The sequence below is a fragment of the Balaenoptera physalus genome (assembly GCF_965194825.1).
Source record: "Balaenoptera physalus genome assembly, chromosome: 15".
Lineage (NCBI taxonomy): Eukaryota > Metazoa > Chordata > Mammalia > Artiodactyla > Balaenopteridae > Balaenoptera > Balaenoptera physalus.
The window spans coordinates 60,475,915-60,496,101 of NC_138894.1; the positions used below are offsets into that span (position 1 = coordinate 60,475,915).

The following is a 20,187-nucleotide window of genomic DNA, read 5'->3' on the forward strand; positions in this document are numbered from 1 at the left end:
CTGAGTGTTTTTATTCTAGGTTTGATGAAGAGTAGAAAGTTGTGGGAAATCATGATAGGAGACATAAAGGATATGAGCTAAGGGCAGTAAACTGGGGGAAACAGCAAGCGTGTGCTTTCAGATTCCTCTCAGTGCCCCCCATCTTTGGAGGAAAGGGTGCTCCTCCCCTGCACGTATAAGGACACCTCTCACACGAGTCTCACGACCTGCCTCAGGGTAGAAAGGGAAGCGAGTCCTTCCTGTACTTGCCATTTCTCAGATTCCTTCAGCTTAAAATAATTATTCTGTCAAAGTGGCATATTTTGGGGTGACATATCCTGATTCCCTTTACTTTCTGATTTTGCTTCCTGTTAGCTGAGGAGTGTACTCCAAGGGTAATTTGTGAGTGGTTATTGTATTCTTGCTTGGTCCTTCTCAGAATGACGTTTTTAACTCTTCCCAGTTCCCTTGGGAACATAAACTAGATGTACGTTAAGGGGATAGACCTATCTTTCCTCTAACAGTAGAACATAGAGGTCCATGTTTCCATGATTAACATAGGTGCGGTACAGGCTTAAAGAAAAGTATTATTCACTATGCAAATTCTAAACACAAAATCACAAGTTAAAAGCTCGTAATTGAAAGGATGATCAGTTGCTTCACCAGTGTTCTTTGTACTGTAAGGAGTTCGCTTTGTAGTTCCTTTAGCTCGTGAGCTCTCTTGTTGCATTTAAAATGCAGTTAAAATGGAATTTGACTTATGAAAATTCAGGTTAAGAAAAGATTTTAATAAGTCCACCTACACGTGAAGCAGAATCATGGTTTTTTTGTTCAAAGCCCCAATTGGTTGTCATTTGGAAATAGTAAAGACTTGGATATGTGCTCTTGGTATAAATGCCTGAATTTGGTGTGCCAGAAAATTGTATTATTCTTTGAAATTTAAAAATCTCTCCTCAACGGATAAGTATAATTTAGTTTGTTGATAATATTATTCTTTATAGATTCAGGTTTTCTTTACATTGGGTTAAGGGATGGGCATTCTTCCTGAATAGACAAGACTGAAAGTTTCTAAGTCCAGAATTGTGGTTAGCAATAAGGATCTGGAAATTAAATATACTCAGGTCATGCAAATATATGTAAACTAAGGAAGTATAGTCTATAGGCAGCGAACTTGGGAAAATGAGAGTCAATTACATGAAAAGTTTCTTTTCCTTTCTTTAAATAGCTTTCAGGTTTAGAGGCATACTTAGGAAAATGTTTTAACCATGAAAACTGCTTTGTTCAAGACTTAGGTCTTGACAAAAGCATGTGGGTCTGCGTATTACTTTGCTTAAGAGATGGTTGGTAGTGATGGGGGAGGAGAGAAGGGATTCAAATGTATTTCAGCAGCTTTGCAGGATAGGGCAAAGCCAAGAAAATAGCCATGCTGTGTGTCTTAAAGGGCCCTAGCCTGGGTATTTCATCTTGAAAGGGGATTAGCATTGGAAATCTGTGATCATGTCAAACATTTGAAATTGAAGGTGGCTGTTGAAAATAATTCTTAACATAACTGGATTCTAGAAGTCTTGTTGGTGATGAAGTAAGTGGAGGGAACAGGAAATGATCTGTTTGCCATCGCTTGAGCCACAAAGCCAAGAAACTTAGTGTTTGGGAATGGAGACTTTAAAAGGCAACAATATTGGGAAATGTTTGATAATTCAAATCAAAGAGGCTTTTTGTGAAAAGTGCAAAAGGACTGTATACATGGGAGTGTACACATATCGTTGAATTTTTGCTTTTAATGTCCCTTGCCACAGTTGCAATTGAAACTTTTGATTACTTCAGTAGCCACAGGTCATATAATGATTTTTGCCAAACTGTAAGCCTAGGCAACTTAAGTACACGTCTCATGTAAACAGTCTTATTCTGTGAGTTTGTCTTGTTGCTTGTATTTCTGTCCTTTGAAATCAAGTTTTAGGACCTTTGTGGGGAAGTTCATGGACAACCAATAGCTCTTTCTAGTACATGAACATGGCTCACAGTTCTGTGGGTTAGATTAAAAACGTTGCACTGTATAAATTCATCTGGACTATCAGGTAAAAAAAAATGCAGTATGATTTGGCTGCCAAAGAACATCTATTACCTCTGCACACTTATGCTGCTAACAAATGAACACTTCAACAAGGCAGCCTCTGAGAGATAGGCAGCTTTTGGTAAAAAACCAAGTGAACAGGAAATGTTTTTCTTGGAGGATTTTAATAGAGAATATTAAATGATTTGTGGTGGATTTTATTTTCCTGAAGCACCTTCTACAACCCAAAATTCAGTCGTATATTGTGCTAAGGGATGGGTGCACTGACCTTGTCAAAAAAGTGAGCAAGGATTTCATTTGACTTTGTTTTGTTAGTTCACAATACTCATGTATATCTGGATCTCTAACCTTGGCTTTTTATTACTCTGTAATCCTAGGCAGTCATTCACTGTGAAAACACTCGTGTTTCTCTTTTTTCTTTGTATTTGTTCATTTGAAAAGCCTTTCAAAAGGAATTGCAGCCTGCATGTGATTATAGCTATCAGTAGCACTTAAACTAACTGCTGAGATGAAACTTTTCTTTGGGGGCCCTGCTAATTTCAGATATCAATAGAAAAAGAAAAATTTTCCCCATTAAAACACCCGACTTTACTAATTGGTAGCTGCTCTTTGGGTTGAGCTAGATTCCTCAGGGACGGCATTTGATAGACTAATTTTTGACATTTTAATTTGACAAGAAACAATTCAGGGAAACAACTTAGGCATGTGCCTAAAGTCTCCTCTTGCTATGATTGTGATACTCAGTGCAGGGAATGCCTTTGAACGTCTGCAGCACTTTGTAAACCCTGTGATCCATTTAATACGATAGCTCAAGCTCCTTGGCAGGTGTTTTCATAGGAGCTTCACCTAAAATACTCCTACACGGTTGAAAGAATTTTTTCTGTAGATGTTAGGATGTGGGGCTAATGCAGTAAATACTAATCTTTGTGACAAAAACAGTGTTCCATAAGGACAATAAATTTAGGTATAAAATGTGTAAATTTTTTGGCCTCTTTTCTTTAATTATGTTATAATCTACATCTTTCTAACTCAGAAGTATTATTTGCTTTAAAAATTTTCCCCATGGCATTTGAAAATGGTGGAAGAGACTAATTTCAGTACAAGTTATTTGGTGTGTATCTCTTTCTATATAATGGAAAATTTACATTTTTAAATAGAGAAGTTAAAGGTTGAAGAAAATATAGAGTGCTTACACAATACATAAGCATGCATGCTAATTTATTTCTGAAAAATTATCTTAGAAACCTGCGTTTCTCCAAGTATTTTGGAGAATATTTAAGGGCCAAATTGAAACCGAAGCATGTGTTTGAAAAATATCTGCTGACAGAAGCCTGGTTTCTATGCCTGGGAAATAGGTGAAAGAACAGAAAAGAGTGCTTTTTAGTTTCTTCTTTGTGTGTGTGTTTCTAATATGTGAGGTTTTGTTTTTTAACCAATAGATAAGGTTAGAAATGGATACTCTCAAACTTGCTCATGATGGTAGTGATTTATTCCAGGTGAGGAAAATGCATTCATTTCACTACCAGTGTATCCCCCTAAGATTGGGGTGGGCAGATGATTTGGAGAAGTAGACTGCTTAGGGTTGATTGGTTATGTTCTGTTACTTCTTTACAAGTCATTATTACTTTGTATCCTACATAATTTAGTGAAAAAAATGTTTTAATAGATTTGCCAGTCATATATGTGTATGTGTGCACTTGCTCACTCTTTCCTGAAAACATTTATCTGTTTCCCTTCCCTTCCCTTGCCTTCCCTCCCTCCCTTTCTCTCTTCTTTTTTTTTTTCCCTCCCATTTAAATAAGGGAAAAAGAAGGAAAACATCTTTCATATCATTGTTAAGAATGCCTATGACTATAAATAATTTGTTTTGTTTCATAAAGACTTATGATTTAAATCACTTTTATATCTATTTTTAGTAAAATCACTTATGACATCTAGCAATTCACTGTTTATAATTTCTCATAAAGAAGAAGCACCACTATTCAGTTTTCCTCTAGGAATAAAAAGTCAATGTTACATTAACACATGTACACTGGAGTTTGTATTCTAACATCTTTTTGTTTTTGTTTTTTTTAACTTTCAGATGAAAATGATGTTGGAATATGATACCAGGTGTGTGATGTGAAACATATTACTTTAGAGATTGTAATTTTACTTCTAATTGTCCTAAGTTTGAGTTACTACACTAGAAATTAACAGGAAAAATTCACTAGAGCCCTTTGATATAAAATGTATTTTCAGAACAACATCAAATCATTTAAAATTTACTTTGGAATGGAGACTTCATACTTAAAACAAACTTAGGGGAAATGAAATAATTTAAAAAGTTCTTTCAGCCATTGTGCACAGTTACTGTTGGATGTGATTGCTAGCACTGGGGAACCAGGAAGTCTGTAGTTTAAATTCTTCAGGATCAGATTATATCGCAGATTTTCTTTACACATGGTGTTAAGTACATATTAAGTGACTGCTATAACTTTCTTTTCCTTTCTTACCTTTGGGAATCTCAAGAACACAGGTTTAGCTTTCTTCTTATTTGTGTTATCTTTATATTTGTTTTTAATTTTCAAGAGTTTATACCTTCAAGCTACAGCATGACTAAGTATCCGAACAACCTTCTAACTTTCTGTAGTATATTGTGTTTTAAAAATTGTATAAATATCTACTGGCCAGGTTTTAAGAATTTGGGGCAGGAAACTTTATGAAGGGATAGGGGAGATGTCATTACTTTTAGGTAAGATTAGACCAGGAGATGATGTTTTTTCATTTGTTAGTTTTGGGATCTTTTTCCCCCCACTTGTGATTTCATCTTAGCATTGTTGAGATAAAATACGTTTGCCCAAAATAAGGCCCAACAATTAAGATTTAAAATTGCCAGGGATACCAAAAGAGATATTAGAAGATTTTAAGTTTTAGAGAATGTTCAGTGACTTTTAATAAGCATGGGCTTAATTAAAGAGGTTGCGGTGAATGTCATTAACCAACTAACGTTTAAGTGCCCTAGCTTGTACTCTTGCTTTTTTGTGGAATGAAAAAAAATGATGACTTAGTATGACTCTTTACAGTGACATTGAAAATTATGAGCTATCTGTTTCTGGCTTGTCCTAGTTCTGCTTTTATTTCAGTTGAAATGTATACTAAATCTGATGCCAGCACAAAGCTTGTCCATTTCATGTGTCTGTTTATCATTTGCATGATTTTGAGCAATAAACATTCCTTGACAACAGCATCACACTTTGTTTTTACCAACACTCATCTTTACTCCAAACATGAACACAAATTGGTTTTTATCCATGTTAATGAAAAAAACAAATCCCTCTATTTCAGTGAGTAAAACAGAAAAGCATGAGATGCTGGGAAGCCTGGAATCAATTAAGTTAGCAAAGTGTGTAGAAAAAAGACAGCAGACATGGAAAATGATCATATCAAAATGACTTGTTTTATAGAAATAGAAACTTGCAGACTAAATGGTGAATAAGAAACTAATTTAGGAAATTTCCGTTTATTTAATAATTTTATTTAATACATTTGATTTTCAAACTGTAGAATATGTATGTGAGAATACTCTTAGTCCTTATCTGAATGTGGGTCTGTGTTAATTAGTATTTACTTTGATCCTTTCTGTGCTGTATATGTTAATTGGCCTTAGAATAAGATCTGAAAATACAAAGATGAGAAATTACTTGAGCCAACTGCACAGAGTTGAAGAACAGTACCTTCTAGGTGCTTAGAAGGCAAGACAAGACAATGCAGACTCCAGTGAATTGTTTTAGTTTGAAAATATGCACAATTGTGTGGCAAATTAATACATTTCAGTGGTGTAGCCACAGGGAGTAAAATGTTAAGGAAGAATCCAATTTCTTTGTGCAATAATTGGAAGATCATGCTAGTTCTGGATGCTTCCAAATGTCCTCATTTTGACACTATTTTATTTTAAAATACTGTTAACTTCAAGGAAGTCCTGGCTCTTGTTTGTGCTTTGTCTTTTGAGGTATGAGAGGAAATCAGGTGTTTTGAGGTATCAATCCTTGGCCCAGGGATCCCTTTGTCAATAGAGTATAAAAACCTAAATGATACTGAATGTTCTTTTCCATGGATGGTTATATCATTAACTATGTACTGTTTATCTGAATGAATCCTGATTTGTTTAGTTTCTGATGTATCTAACCAGATGACTTGACAGTGAATGCTCCTCCCTAAAACAATAACTTGTTCTTACGCTTCTTCGGCATCTCCTGCTTTGAGTTTTCCTCAGAAATCATTACTTTTTCATAGACTCAAATCTGAGGAGAAATAAAGTAGACCATCATGCCAATTATGTTAACCTCTGGGAGCAAAAATGCTTATTGATTGACCTTCACAAACAACTTTCAAAAAGCTCCAAAGCTTTCTAAATAATTGGGAAAACCTGTGAAAAGATGATTGGGAGGCGAGAAGTGGGCAGAGGGTAGGCATCTAAGTAGAAAGAAGCCTGGCCTAACAGTACAGAGACCAGTTTTTCCTTTTTGAGTCTTAGTTTCAGATGATCTTGATTTAATTTTATTTACCTCTTTGGTTCTTTCTAACCCCACAGGTAAAATGAACCAGGGTACTTATGATCCTGACTTCCTTATAGGAGTTAGTAGATCTTAAAGCACTTTTAGAAAGCTATAGATATTATGGAAGTGCAGGAGATTCTTATTATTTACTTCAGATTAACTGAAAATGACCCTGAGGAAATAATACTCACTTGTAGACTAAGCAAAGAATTCTATGGCAAGTTTTCATCTCTGCATTGAGCCAGTTTGACCAAATTATCAGACAGGATATGGACAGGTGCCATTGCACTCAGCTATTTTCCCTTTTGTGAGAGCTCTGAGTTGGATGTTTCTCTGGGCAGCTTTGAGAATGTTTCTCACTGCAGCTTTTTCTGAGAGTGGCATCTGGCAGTAGATTGATTTAACCAAGTCTGAGGTTTGCTCTTTTCAGAATGTGCTCTCTAGGCAGCTTCTCTGTGGCTCTGACATGACCACATACTGCTGCTGCTTTTCCTGCCTTCCAGCACCACATGTGAGGCTAAGGCATTCTGACACCTGCCATTTGGAACCTTTACTTGCTGAAAAATGTCAAGGTTTTCAGACAAGATGAAGACAGATATAACTGATCATTCTTCCCTTTCTCAGGAATAGGCTGAGGGCGTTTGTTCATAAATGGATGAATTGCTGAAGTGGTATAGTTCTGTTAGTTTGGAGAGAGGCACACCGATTTTGTACAGAAGAGTCAAAGGTGTTTGTTTATGTGTTCTTATTCACCTTTGTACCTATTTGGCATGATACTAATTTGCTGTTAGTATAAGCAAAGGTTTTAGTGATTATTTTTTTGGATTTTATGGGATAAATGGTAAGAGTTGGGGGCAGGGGGTGCAGTTCTCCTTGCACCTTATTGTTATCAAGAACCTCACTAGGAAATTGCAGATTTTGGAGGATGGGCTTCTGTTATGATCATATTGTCATACAGATACACAAACTGATGACTGTTAAATTTTAAATGGCCAGGAGTAAGACCTCCTGCTTGAGGTCCTTGCTGCTGCTTCTTCCTTTTTTTTTTTTCATTGAGCCTTAGTGTTCTAAGACCAGAGGACTGATTGCTAAATAAGGACAGGAAAAGTAGTGTAACCTGCTGAGTTTGTTCCTCCTAGTAACTGGTATCTAACTGGTTGAAGAAGGGACTTGAACACTGTTATAAAATGAAGGCTTAAAAAACTATTAACATTATTTTGCTTATTCTTACCTTTCAATCTTATGGATAAATTATAATTGGCTGTATGCTCTTGAGTAAACGCTTTCCTTTATTTCTTATATCTTGATCTTTATCTTGGCTCTCAGGGCCAGTAACATAACAGAGATGATGATAGCTTAATTGTGTGTAATTTGGGAAAGATGTTCCAATAACTTTAGTTATTTTGAATTGCAAAAAATGTAAAAAGGTTGGATGAGATGCCCTGTAAGTTTTATTAGGAGCCAGACCATGTTGAGAGGCTGTGGATCACTTGTGAAACTGTATTCTCTGACATCTCTTTGGACAACTTCTTAAGTGGCTTTGAGTGGCTCAGTGAAAAAAGGAGAATGAGTTTTGGCCAACAGGCTTCTTCCTTGCATTGTAATTTATGAAGACTAGTAGAATAATAAAATCCATCTCCAGCAACTGAAAGGCAATGAGGACTAACGGCTTTTATGTTATGAGCAGGGTCCATGAATTAAAACATAAATATTTGAAAACATTTCATAGCAGAAGCATGGGAATTCTTCAGTATACAAAACTTCTTGCTTTGGGTCCTAGGTTGACTTGAATTATATAAAGAAGGATTGTTGTTGCAAATTTAAATGGGTTTTCTTTATCTTTTAACTGGATCCTTCTTATTGTTACAGTTTTTCCATAAAAATCACAAAATCTGTATCTTAGCTCATGGTTATAGAAATAGTGTTCATATAAGCTTCTTTTTCTTATGATTTGTTTTGTTATGATTTGTGGACATGGATAATCATCAAGAGGTAAACGTGTAGTAATTTGGGTTTCACCCTGGAAATGAATCATCTTAATATTGCTTATACCTGAATCAAACATATCCTATATTTTCCTGAAGTATGTTTTATACATTTGCAAGTTATGGTCCTAGACAAGATTTGAATTTTAGCTGCCATCTTTGGCTCCTCTTCACTTAAGGTACAGTAAATTTTCAACAAAGAAAGGGCTGTACTGGTATATGAATTGTTTTAAAATGCCCTGACGTGAAGACTAATAAAAATAGACAAAAATATCAAAATAAATCAAATGTATCTTTCAGGTAATATGCTCTTTTTCTATAATATCTTCTATGGTGCACCATTTATCTTTATTCCCATTAGTTTGTAAGGTGGACATATTTCTTATATTCTTAAGAACGGTGTCAAAAGCCATGGACTGACCCGTGCTTCTGAAAATGCTGACACAGAGGTCCATGTTCTTTAATGCCAGCATGCCACCCAGTGTTCCCAGGTAGGCCCACCTGCAGCTGAATTTATTCATTCCATAATGTATTAAAGCCAGTTAGTTGCAAGTTCTCTTTTCCCTCTCTCATAAAAAGAGTAAATATGTTTAGGATGGTAGTTATGATAGGCTTTGCTAAAACAAAACAAAACAGAAAAGCAGATACCATGCGTGACATTTACATATTACTTATGCAGATGGAAACCACTAAGCTTTCACATTTTTCAAGGGTTTACTATTTCTTTTGAATTTTTGAGGCATTTTTGTTGTTGTTGAGAAAAGCCCACATAAAGCACTTTTATTGCAATAATAAAACTTGAAACTCATGTGTAGTGTGGAGGTAGGGGAGTAGGCAGCAGTTTCTCTCACCACATCACTACACAGGACAGCAGAGGGGTGAGAGGGAGAAGCCAGGAAACTCTGAGATCAGCAGGGGGAGCTGAGCATCAAAAAACAGGAGATGCTGAAGCTATGATGACCAGCATCATTTTCTTAAGACAACACTCAAAGATTTGTCATGATGGCTGGGCTTTCATGGGTGTTAAGTGTCTACAAACAGCGCCTTCAATTTAACTTTTGATTAAAGTTCTTAAAATTTAGGAAGTGGAGCTTGGATAGCTATGAGATTACGAAAGTCCTGAATATCCATTAGAAAAACCACAGGATGGAAAGAAAAAGAAAAGCCAGGCCATGAAGAAGACTTCAGAGGTCCCTGCTAGCCCAGGGACAGACCCTGTCGTGTCCAACATCTCAGTGAAAATGATCCGCTTTCAAAAGGCAGAGGGTTAAGGGGAGGGTGGGGTGGGGCAGTGGAGGCCACTTTAGTTTGGGGTCAGGCTTTTCATTCAACCTGAGGACATCTCTCAACTTGGAGAATAATTCGGCCCTCAAGAGCACCTCAAATCAGCTATGGCTCTGCAGCGCAGCAGCAAGAATGTTTAATATATATATATATAATAGATAAAACTTTCATCCAAAATAAAATAAAAAAGATTCTTGCACCCCACACACCAGTTCCTATTCTGAAGTCAACCCATTACTTGTGCTGTTAACACTTGACTAGTACTTAACTGGAAACCTAGATCCAAAGGACTGAAACTCAGTCTTCACCCCAAAACGAAAACAAACTAAAATGAGTAACTCGAGGTTTATGTAATGTAGTTCAGCTCAACATACATACCAGGAGAAAGGGGAAGAGCAAAGCTGGTGACAGAACACATTCAGCCAAGGAAGATGCTTATACAAAGAGTGTAGTGGAATTTCAGGAAAAGCTCCATATGGACTCGCTGTGCGCATCTGGAGGCGCCCGATCCTTCCATGGCACATCCAAGAACGGGAAGCTCAGGGAGGAGGCCGTTCCTGTCATTCCAGTTTTAGAAGCTCCACGTCAAAGATGAGAGTGGCATTTGGTGGGATGACGCCTGGGTGCCCAGCGGCACCGTATGCATAGTCTGGGGAGACAGTCAGTTTGGCTCTCTGACTCACGCTCATCTGGGCAACCCTTTCTTCCCAGCCTCAGATCACCTCCTTCTTGCCCAGCACAAACTTAAAGGGCTTGTTTCTGTCCCTAGAGGAATCGAATTTCTTTCCATCTTGAAGCATCCAGGTGTAGTGCACCACGCAGGTCTGGCCGTGCTTGGGGAAGGTGTGCCCGTCTCTGGGGAAGATCGTCTCCCCCCTCCACTGCCATGGTGGAGGAGGCGGCGGACGCTGGGCGGCGCGACGTGTGGAGTGGACAGAGAGTGGGCCTGGCGGCGGCGCCGCCCCTCTACTTTATCCCATTGCGCAACGGCTCCGCACTCGCGCGCCGCCGCATGCCCCACCTGAGGCTTTAAAACACTGGCTCTCAAAAGTGTAGTCCTAGACTTCATCAGTATTTAAAACTTTTATGTTTCAAAAGACCATTAGGAAAATGAAAGGACAAACCAAAAATTTGGAGAAAATATTTGCAAATCATGTATCTGATGCAGGACTTGTATTTAGGATACATAAAAACACTTGTAAGTCAGTAATAAGGAGACAAGCCAAATAAAAATGGGCAAAGATTTGAACAGATATTCTACTAAAGAAGATTAGGAAAGGCCAACAAAGGCATTGAATAAATGTTCACATCATCAATGATTTAAAAATGTAAAATAAGCCAGAAGTACATACCACTTCATAACCACTAGAATAGTTGTCAAAAAGGCAACAGCAAGTATTGTCAAGGAAATGAACAAACTGGAGCCCTTATTCGTTGTACTTAGGCAGTTTCTTAAAAAATTAGACATGAATTTACAACCCAGCATTTCCACTCCTGGGAATCTATCCAAGAGAAATGAAACATAAGTCTACACAAATATTTGTAAATGAATGTTTATAGCAGCATTATTCATAATACCAGAAAACTTGGACCAACCCCAAATTCTATCAACTGGTGAATGGATAAACAAAATGTGGTATTTCTAGAACAGTGGAATACTATTCAGCAATAAAAAAGAAGTACTGATACTATAGCATGAATGAATCTCAAAAACATTATGCTAAGTGAAGAAGCCAGACAGAAAAGACCACATATTTTATGATTCCATTTATATGACATGTCCAGGCAGGTGAACGTATAGAGACAAAAAGTAAATTAGTGGATACCTAGGGTTGGAGATGGGAATGAGGACTGCAAATGGGCACAAAGGATCTTTTTGGGATGGAAATGTTCTGAAACTGGATTTTGGTGATGATTGTACAACATTTGCTAAAAGTCATTGAATTGTATGCTTAAGATGGGTGAACTTTATGAAATGTAAGTTATAACTTAATAAGACTTTAAAACCTATATGGTCCCAGCAGCATCAGCATCACCAGTGAACTGGTTAGAAATGCAAATGCTCAGCGCCAGTGAAGCAGAAGCTCTGGGGATGGAGCCTGGCAATCTGTGTTTTAACAACCTCCAGCAGATTCTGATGTAGGCTTAAGTTTGATAACCACTTGAGAATCAAGGAAGGTTAAATGGAGATGTGAGTAGTTTTGGTACAGCTTATGTGCATTCAATCTACCCTGTTACTGTAACTGTAGGAAAGGTTTGAATTAAGGACTGTTGTAGTAGAGTTAAAGAAAATTACAGGGCAATGGGAGTAAAAATAAACTGGCCTTTCATGTTCTTGATATGCCCCTATGAGAAGCTTTATGATTGTGATGTTTGTGTACCACATATATTAGTAAATTCCTGTGTTCTTTTAGGCTTGCTGTTACTTAACGAACATAGCATAAACAGGTTCATTTGCCATAACGACAGTGGAAGTTTAGATCCTAGAAAGGAATTATTTCTCCTAAATATTTACACAGTGTAATATAGCAGAGCCAGAAATGTGCAGTGATCCCAAGAAAGTAAAGATCTGACCATAGATAAAGAAGTAAATGGAGCAGCCAGCTGAACTGAACAACTCATTCTCTCCCTCCATCTGTTCAGTGTACTTTTGAAAACCACGATTAGAAAAAGTGGTTGATCTAGAGTCGTCATCTTACATTTGGCCTGTGCTTTCAGAGTTTGTTTGGTTTTTTTTTTTCCCCTAGCATTATCTGGGTGGCCAAAAGAAATTCTAAAGTTTGAGGCTGCCCCAGAAAAGAGCCTGATGATTCAAACTGGAGACTGCTGGTTGGTGAATGTGTTAAGTGAAGTTTGTAGATAGGGTCCCTTAAGTGGGGTCGGGGTGGGGAGCGGGCGGTGATGACTTCTGCAGAGGTATAAGTTCACGTCAGAGGAAAGTAGAGGTTGGCAGGATGGGGGGTGGGAGGCAAAAACAAACATCAGACAAGGGAGAAAAAGAGGAGTGAGTAACAGGATGTGAAAACTGATAAAATGTACGTGATTTATTAGTGGAGTTCACTGAGATTTTTAGCAGTAGCATTTGGAAGAATATTAGGGAATGTAGCACAAACCATTGTTATTTCCAAAACTTTATTCAATTATTCAACTGTAGGTAAAAAGAACTGGGCTGTTAGTTGCTGGCAAAGTGTATCTTGGGTTCTGCCTCTCTCTTTAATTATTTTATTTCTCATTGTCTTTTTCCCTTTGCTTCTCTCCTTTCTTTTTTGTTCTTTCTTAAAACTTTTAATAATTCACATTTTATTATTCAGCACTTATTATTAGCAAAATATTAGAATATTATAACCCTCAAATTAGTAATTCTGATTCTGACTTCTGTTATTGGATGGATAATAAAGGAATAAAATACCTTGCAATAAGTTTCATTCTGAAAAGTCTATGCCGTAGCACTCTGAATTCCACTTATTTATTAGTGGATAAATTCCTATAGATGTACTTAAGCTTAAAAAAAAAAATAGGAGGGATAGAAAAGAAAAAAATAAACTTCTCCCTTAGTTAGAAAACTCTGCAATTCATACTCTTAGATTTATATCTAAATGTAGAGTTGCATTTGAACAAGAATAAACAAACACAGATAATATGTTATTCTATGAGTAAATACAAGCTGAGTACCTAAAAATTTGAGTTTTGGAGTTAACTGCAAGAATCAGAAGAAGCATACTTTGTGGTATGTTTGGGGCAGTAGGGATGGCAGGTAGGTTGACATCATGTTCTTTAAATCAAGACATTTCAAAATGTTGACAAAAGCACAAAAATTAGATCAGTATTTCTTCCTTGCCCTCTTAGTTTTTGGGAACTTGTTCGTAGCGAACGTGGAATGTTTACAGTACTGCTGCAAACAACAGACTCTTTCACAGTTAGTGTTCAGCTCCTTTATTTTTTAAATTAATTTTATTTTTTTGGCTGCGTTGGGTCTTCACTGCTGCACGTGGGTCCTCTCCAGCTGCAGCGAGCAGGGGCCACTCCTCCCCGCGGTGTGCGCGCCTCACATTGCGGTGGCCTCTCCCATTGCGTAGCACAGGCTCCAGGTGCACGGGCTTCAGCAGTTGTTTCTCACGGGCTCCAGAGTGCAGACTCAGCAGCCGTGGTACACGGTCTCAGCTGCTCCGGGGCATGTGAGATCCTCCCGGACCAGGGCTCGAACCCGTGTCCTCTGCATTGGCTGGCAGACTCTCAACCACTGTGCCACCAGGGAAGTCCCAGTGTTCTGCTCTTCAAGCCTGCTTTTCGTGTCTTGGTTCAGTGGGGCCCTTGTCCTTGTGCCTAGTCTAACACCACTTAGGCATCAGGCCTTGTGGTTGGTTGCTCCTGTGACTTTTTTCCTTGAGCTCCCTTTAGTGGTATTGTGCAGTACTTGTAACAACTTCATGTTGGACTCAAACATAGATGGGGGAAAAAAATAAAGGAGGGATTTTTGTTTTTAAAAGGAAAACAGAAGACAGTGAAGGGAAGGGAGAAAGAAAATAAAAGGAATGCTTACCCTGGAGAGTGGTGGAGACCGACAATTCCATTCTGGTTCCATTCTTTGTCAGAAACTGCTTCTACCTCAGCAGAGGGACTCAACCTACAAATAGAGAGAAGCTGTCCATCTTTGTCCTTCAGTTTGTTGATTGGCTTTCCCCTTGATGGCATTTGAAGGTACCAGTGATGTTGTGAAATTGAGTGGCCCACTGACAGCAGTAAAAGTGATTTAAGTGCAATATTTTGACACATTGTGGTACATCGTAGCAGCTCAGCATCATTGTGAACATAAACCAGAATCAGATTCTCATGTGGAATGAATACTATTGTTATGTTTATGGCCCAGAAGAGTTGGTAGCTGTTACTTTGAGGAACCCCAAATTCCAAATTACAGTTCTGTTTGGTAGTTGCCAATTTGGGTTTGTCCTTTTTAGGTTTCTTTTGTGGCTAGAAAGTGTTCATCTGATGTGGTATGAGACACTGAAGGAAAAGTAGCCAAGGGAATTCTGTATTGTTGAAATACTGCTCTGTGGATGCGATAAGATGTCGATCCCGGGATATACTCACCCTCTGTTTGGTAGACATTTTAAGTTCTCACAGGCTTGTTATGGGTCCTCTGTGTAATTACTGTACCATTGCTAGACTCGTTCTCTTTGGAAAATGCTCGTTCTTTGAAAGATAGCTTAGAATTTTTTTTAAAAAACTGTGATAGCTGGAGAATGGCTTCTAACTGGTCTTCCACCAGATGGTGCTAGTGTTACATACCTACATGTAAATTTGGTGCCATTGAAATCTTGAGGTGGTGTATTTCTGCTCTTTTTCTTTTTCACCATATTTTGCCTTTAGTGTTTTTTTTTTTTCCCACACACACTACTTTCCTGGTATACAACTGTGTCACCTCACACCTTTTCTGTTGTGGGTAGTGAATTGATTGTGCCGTGGTGTTCATGAAGAATAACATGGGAGTTGGATTCACAGGCCAAGGACTAAGTACAACTTAAAAATGTATATTATATGTACTTTCTTATAAAATTTTTCATTGTGCATTTGCTTCTTATATGACCTGTATGTACAAATCTAGAGTTATTCTTGACCTTTCTTTCATGTTATAAAACAATATCATAAAATATTATTATTTGAGGTCTCCTAGGAGTCATGTTGGAAGTTATTACTAACAAATGATATATTTACCCACATTTAAGTTCAAAATAACTTTGATAACTTTAAAAGAAAGTTTGGTAAAAAAAAAAAAAATTGTTGGCTATTATGCAATATTGGATCTCCTGGCCAGGTAAATAATGGTCATTTGAAACTTAAGTTTTAAACTTTTTCTTTTTACAAATAAATATTATAGTTATTGCAGAAAATTTTAAAGAAATAAGAATTCTTTTAAAGGAATAACTCATAGTTAAGTACTATTAATATTAACATAAACCTTTTTTTCTTTTGTATATACCTATATTTTAAAAATATCAAAGTTGGTCTCATGTCTTAGTTTTATAACCAGCCTTTCCACTTAATACATTACAACAGTAATTTTTAATGACAGTATAGGTTTTCATTAAAGAACTCTTTAATGATAGGCATTTTGGTTTCAGTTTCTTTTGGTCGGAGCTATGCTGTGATGAATAACGCTGTTTAATTTTTTGTGTAAATTAAAATTTCCTTCATATAAATTCTTAAAAATATAATAGCCAGTTCAGAAAGAATGCATATTCTTGTGACTTTTGATCTATATTTTCAAATTACCATCCAAAAGAGTTTTACAGTTTAAATATCTTTAATAGTATAGAATTTTATTTGTTTCCCTGCATCCTTATCATCACCAGATTACCTTAGTTTTTATTTATTTTTAATTAAAAAAAATTTTTTTTTGGCTGTGCACATGGCTTGCGGGATCTTAGTTCCCCAACCAGGGATCGAACTCGTGCCCCCTGCACTGGAAGCGTGGAGTCCTAACCACTAGACTGCCAGGGAATTCCCACGTTATTTTTTAAAGTGACTAGGTATTGCTCATTTGAGGCTCCCTGAAATGACAATTCATCACTAAATAAAGGAATTTAAAATTGCTTTGAATTTTTTTTTAGAAATAAGTATCCTTTAAACATTAAATCCTAGAGCCCCTTTTATTTATGGTGGTTTGGTTTTTGGCCTTGTCTCCTATCCCCAAAATACAAACAGCTATCCTTTCATACTTCAAAACAGGTTCTCATATGCAAAGCAAAGAATTAAGATCTGTGTTGATTAACTTTTTATAGCATTTTCTGTTACTTGTTGAGAAACTTAGGTCATTTACCTACCCTCTCTTCATATGAATGTTTCTCAGCCTGAAAATTTGGAAGAACTCTTTTTAGATAAATTATTTTTAAAACTTTAGTGAAATGAGCTGTGCATTTAGTATCGGCTTTTTAGTACCTATTTTTTTTGGTGGGCAGAAGGAAAAGGAAGCTTCTAGATATTGGTAACACTTAAGCAATTCTAGTATACTTTTATAAAAAATGAAAAACATCAGTTTTTATTAGTTTAAGCAAATATATCCTGGCTGATTTTTGATAGCTTACTAAATATTAATTGTGTTTTCATTTAAGTAGGTTAACTTTGAATTGAATTTTCTTGTTAACATAGGAAGCATGCAATTTATTTTAAAATAAGAAAAACAAAAAAGCTATTTTCATATTTGGGAAATAAGAAGGGGGAGGGGACTCATACAGAGGATTCAAGCAATCTTGTAAATGAATGTGAAAACTATTAGCCCAATAACTTAAAAAAAAACAAACAACTAGTTTTCCTCTCTCATGAAAAAAATTCTCCCATCTCAGTTTGGCAAAAGAAATTGCCATTCTTTTACTGTCAGAATGAATAGGCACTGTAAGAAAAGTACTTGCAAACGTGGTTTTAAAAGATTCATCAACATACAATTTATCTTGGTAGAAGAGACTTATAAACTGTGGAGATATAAATTCTGTGGTTTAAACATATATTTGTTTAAAAAATAAAGTACGTTATATTGATAAATGATCAGATTTATGTAACAGCATTGAATTTTACTTGAGGTAACAAAAATTGGCATTTTTAACTTGGAGAGTTTTTGTTAAAATTTTTTTAATGAATTTAAAAGTAAATGCATCTATATTGTGGGCATTTCACTTGTTTTTTAGGTTATGAGTGTGTGGTTTATATGTATATATTTTCAAATTAAAAAACCTAGAAAGACTCTAGAAAAGTGCTGAATTAGATAAAGTGCTTTAAAAATTATCAGTTTAATTCTAGAGAATTAGCACATTAACACATAGATCTGGTAAAACGTTAAGTCCAGTGGTAGCTTCTGAAGTGTACTTTCATATTTTTAAAGTTTGATATACCATATGTATCTATTTAGGCATTTGTCTAAACAAACAGTTTGAAAGGGCTTCAAGTACTGTAATAATCTCAAAACCTTTGAGTTCAGTTAGAACTGTGTCAGTTAAATTCCCCCAAAATTATAAATTTTACTGAGTCTTGTCTGCTTTATGGCAAAGTAAATAAAATACTCAAATTGCTAAGATTATGAGCCAAATTAGTTTACACCTGAGTGAAATTTGTTTTGTGACATATAATACGTATTAAATGTTAGATATCTGTATTTTGTACAACGTTTACTTTTGCTTTCCTCAAAATATACTAGAGATAATTGGAATAATCTTATAATAGTTTATTGGGAAACTTCCTAATAAACAGAAAGTGCCTTGTAAAATCTAGCATACTTTCTACTTAATGCCTATCCTTGAACTCTAAATAGGAAAGAAAAAAAGGAAGGGGGGGAAGGTTATAACTTTTGTTCTTAGCAGCTTCTCCTGGAAAAAATCATCACCACTCCCAGCTTGATTTCTTTCATTTAACTCTTGCCACTTATACTTCTTATATCCTTATATGTTTTATATTGAAGTAATCAGTGTTTAGCTTTTTCTCTTCATTTAGATTATTTAAGCATTCTGATCTGCGCATAGTACTGAACAGTTTATTGGACCCATGCTGTCTAGTAACTGAAGCATATGAAATTTACTGCATTTTGTATTGATTTAATATTAATGTTAATCTAAAATCTTTGGGTGCAGCGTGTCACATCTGTTTTGTATTCCTCTGTTTAAAAGAAGTGGCAATATGGTATTTGGAGGAATATTTATTATCTGAGTGTTTTTCTTTGCAACAGTTCCCCTCAGTCTTTTGAGAATTATAACATCCAAGAGACAGTGAATCACCCAGCAAATTCTCAGGTACCCAACTGCTGAAGCCCACAGTTAATGGGAATTTTTATTTACCATTTAAGTTCCTTTGCTCAAATAGAGATAATTTTGGAGGCTTCTGGCAATGACAGAAAATAGATTTGTGGTAAGATTTTTTAAAATATTCTTTTCTCTGCACTTCACAGATACTCTGGTTTTTTAGAAAAAAATTTGTTAGGCTGAGTGTTGTTCATTTGTGTTTGAAACCAAATTTTCCATGGCTGATGGCTGACTATTCTTATTTATCCTAAGTTTCATAAAGGGGTTGGTTTTGTGCTTTGTATATAATATGCACCTCTTATTGTATCCTGATGATGCTGTTGATGAGGAAGAGGATGAGCAGCCTTGCTTTTCAATTGCAGAGTGTTCATTTTCCCTATTATGAAGTTTGGGTTAGTAGATCTTGGTTGCAAAAGATATAAATCTTCTCGTTGCCCCCAAATAATCTTCTCAAGTCTCTGTGGTTTATAATTGTTGTCAAAGTTCAATCAAGAGTTCTTCAAAGAACTCTTTGGAGTAGCAAACTAACCGTTTCACATTTTACTTATCAGTGTTGAGTTGTTACAGTGGGGCAATATGTTAAAAGTTATCTGCTCAACTTGTCTCACACTTGAAGTAACTACTGAAGAGCAGAGAATGGGAGAGGTTTCTAAGAGTGGATTAAAAATTAGCACTAACATGTTTCTGCTTTTGAATTGTGACATCTAGATGGTCACATGGTAGAGAACCAAAGGTATTGTAAATACTTAAAGTAGATGATGTTTCTTTACGTATAATGTCATAAAGAAAGCCTCTAATTTTAAAATGTTTGGTAAACTGTACAAATGTCAACCACTATACAACCGTCATCTGTAAGAGAGTGCTGCCATTGTGGATTGTAAAGTATATGGAGCCAAAGAAGAAAGGAACAGGATGATATGTGTGATGCTTTGATTAAAGAAATGATGAAATGAAGTGGTTTAACACCTGCCTGAAGTGGTATGTTTCAAGTTCACCAAAAGGATGATTTCAGACCCTCCTGAAAAGAAGTGGGATCCTGTCTGATCCCCTTCCTTTTCACATTGTGGTTGTTAATTATAACCAAGTAATAATAATGGCAGTGTTTATGGCAATGGTTTTTTGTGTATATCCGCATATGCACATATCCACACACATGTCTGTGCTTCCCAAGATGCTTTAGAATGATTAATTCAGAAGGGAGTCATAAATGTCAGTCAATAATGGATTATAAACACAAGAGGAGCTAAGTATTCTGAAAATTTTGATGTTGGCATCATGGAGGAGTATCCATTGTGTTCATTTAAACAGAAAATGACTGAATGAATTCATTATGGATTTAAGCCTGTGTATTTCCTATGTGTAGAAAACAAGCATTGCTTAATCACTTTATGTTAATGTAAAATTAAATAGTATAGGTACCATTGAAATATAAAGAGAGTGCTTTGCCCTGCAGTTTTCTTTTCTTATAATACCTAGTCTCATTCATTTATTTTCTTTGGGTAGGTAGAAAGTTTGGAAAATGATATTCCCCTTTTCTTTCTTTTCAG

General features: G+C 36.2%; 1 protein-coding gene and 1 pseudogene across 3 annotated transcripts in view; one reads left to right on the forward strand and one right to left on the reverse strand.

Annotated features, from left to right (window-relative positions):
* Positions 1-20,187, forward strand: part of SRBD1 (S1 RNA binding domain 1) — a 236,043-nt gene that overhangs the window by 105,107 nt on the left and 110,749 nt on the right. The window lies entirely within an intron of this gene.
* Positions 192-20,177, reverse strand: LOC309644255 (peptidyl-prolyl cis-trans isomerase FKBP1A pseudogene; annotated as a pseudogene). Its single transcript has one exon. The product of its transcript is annotated as a peptidyl-prolyl cis-trans isomerase FKBP1A pseudogene (transcript).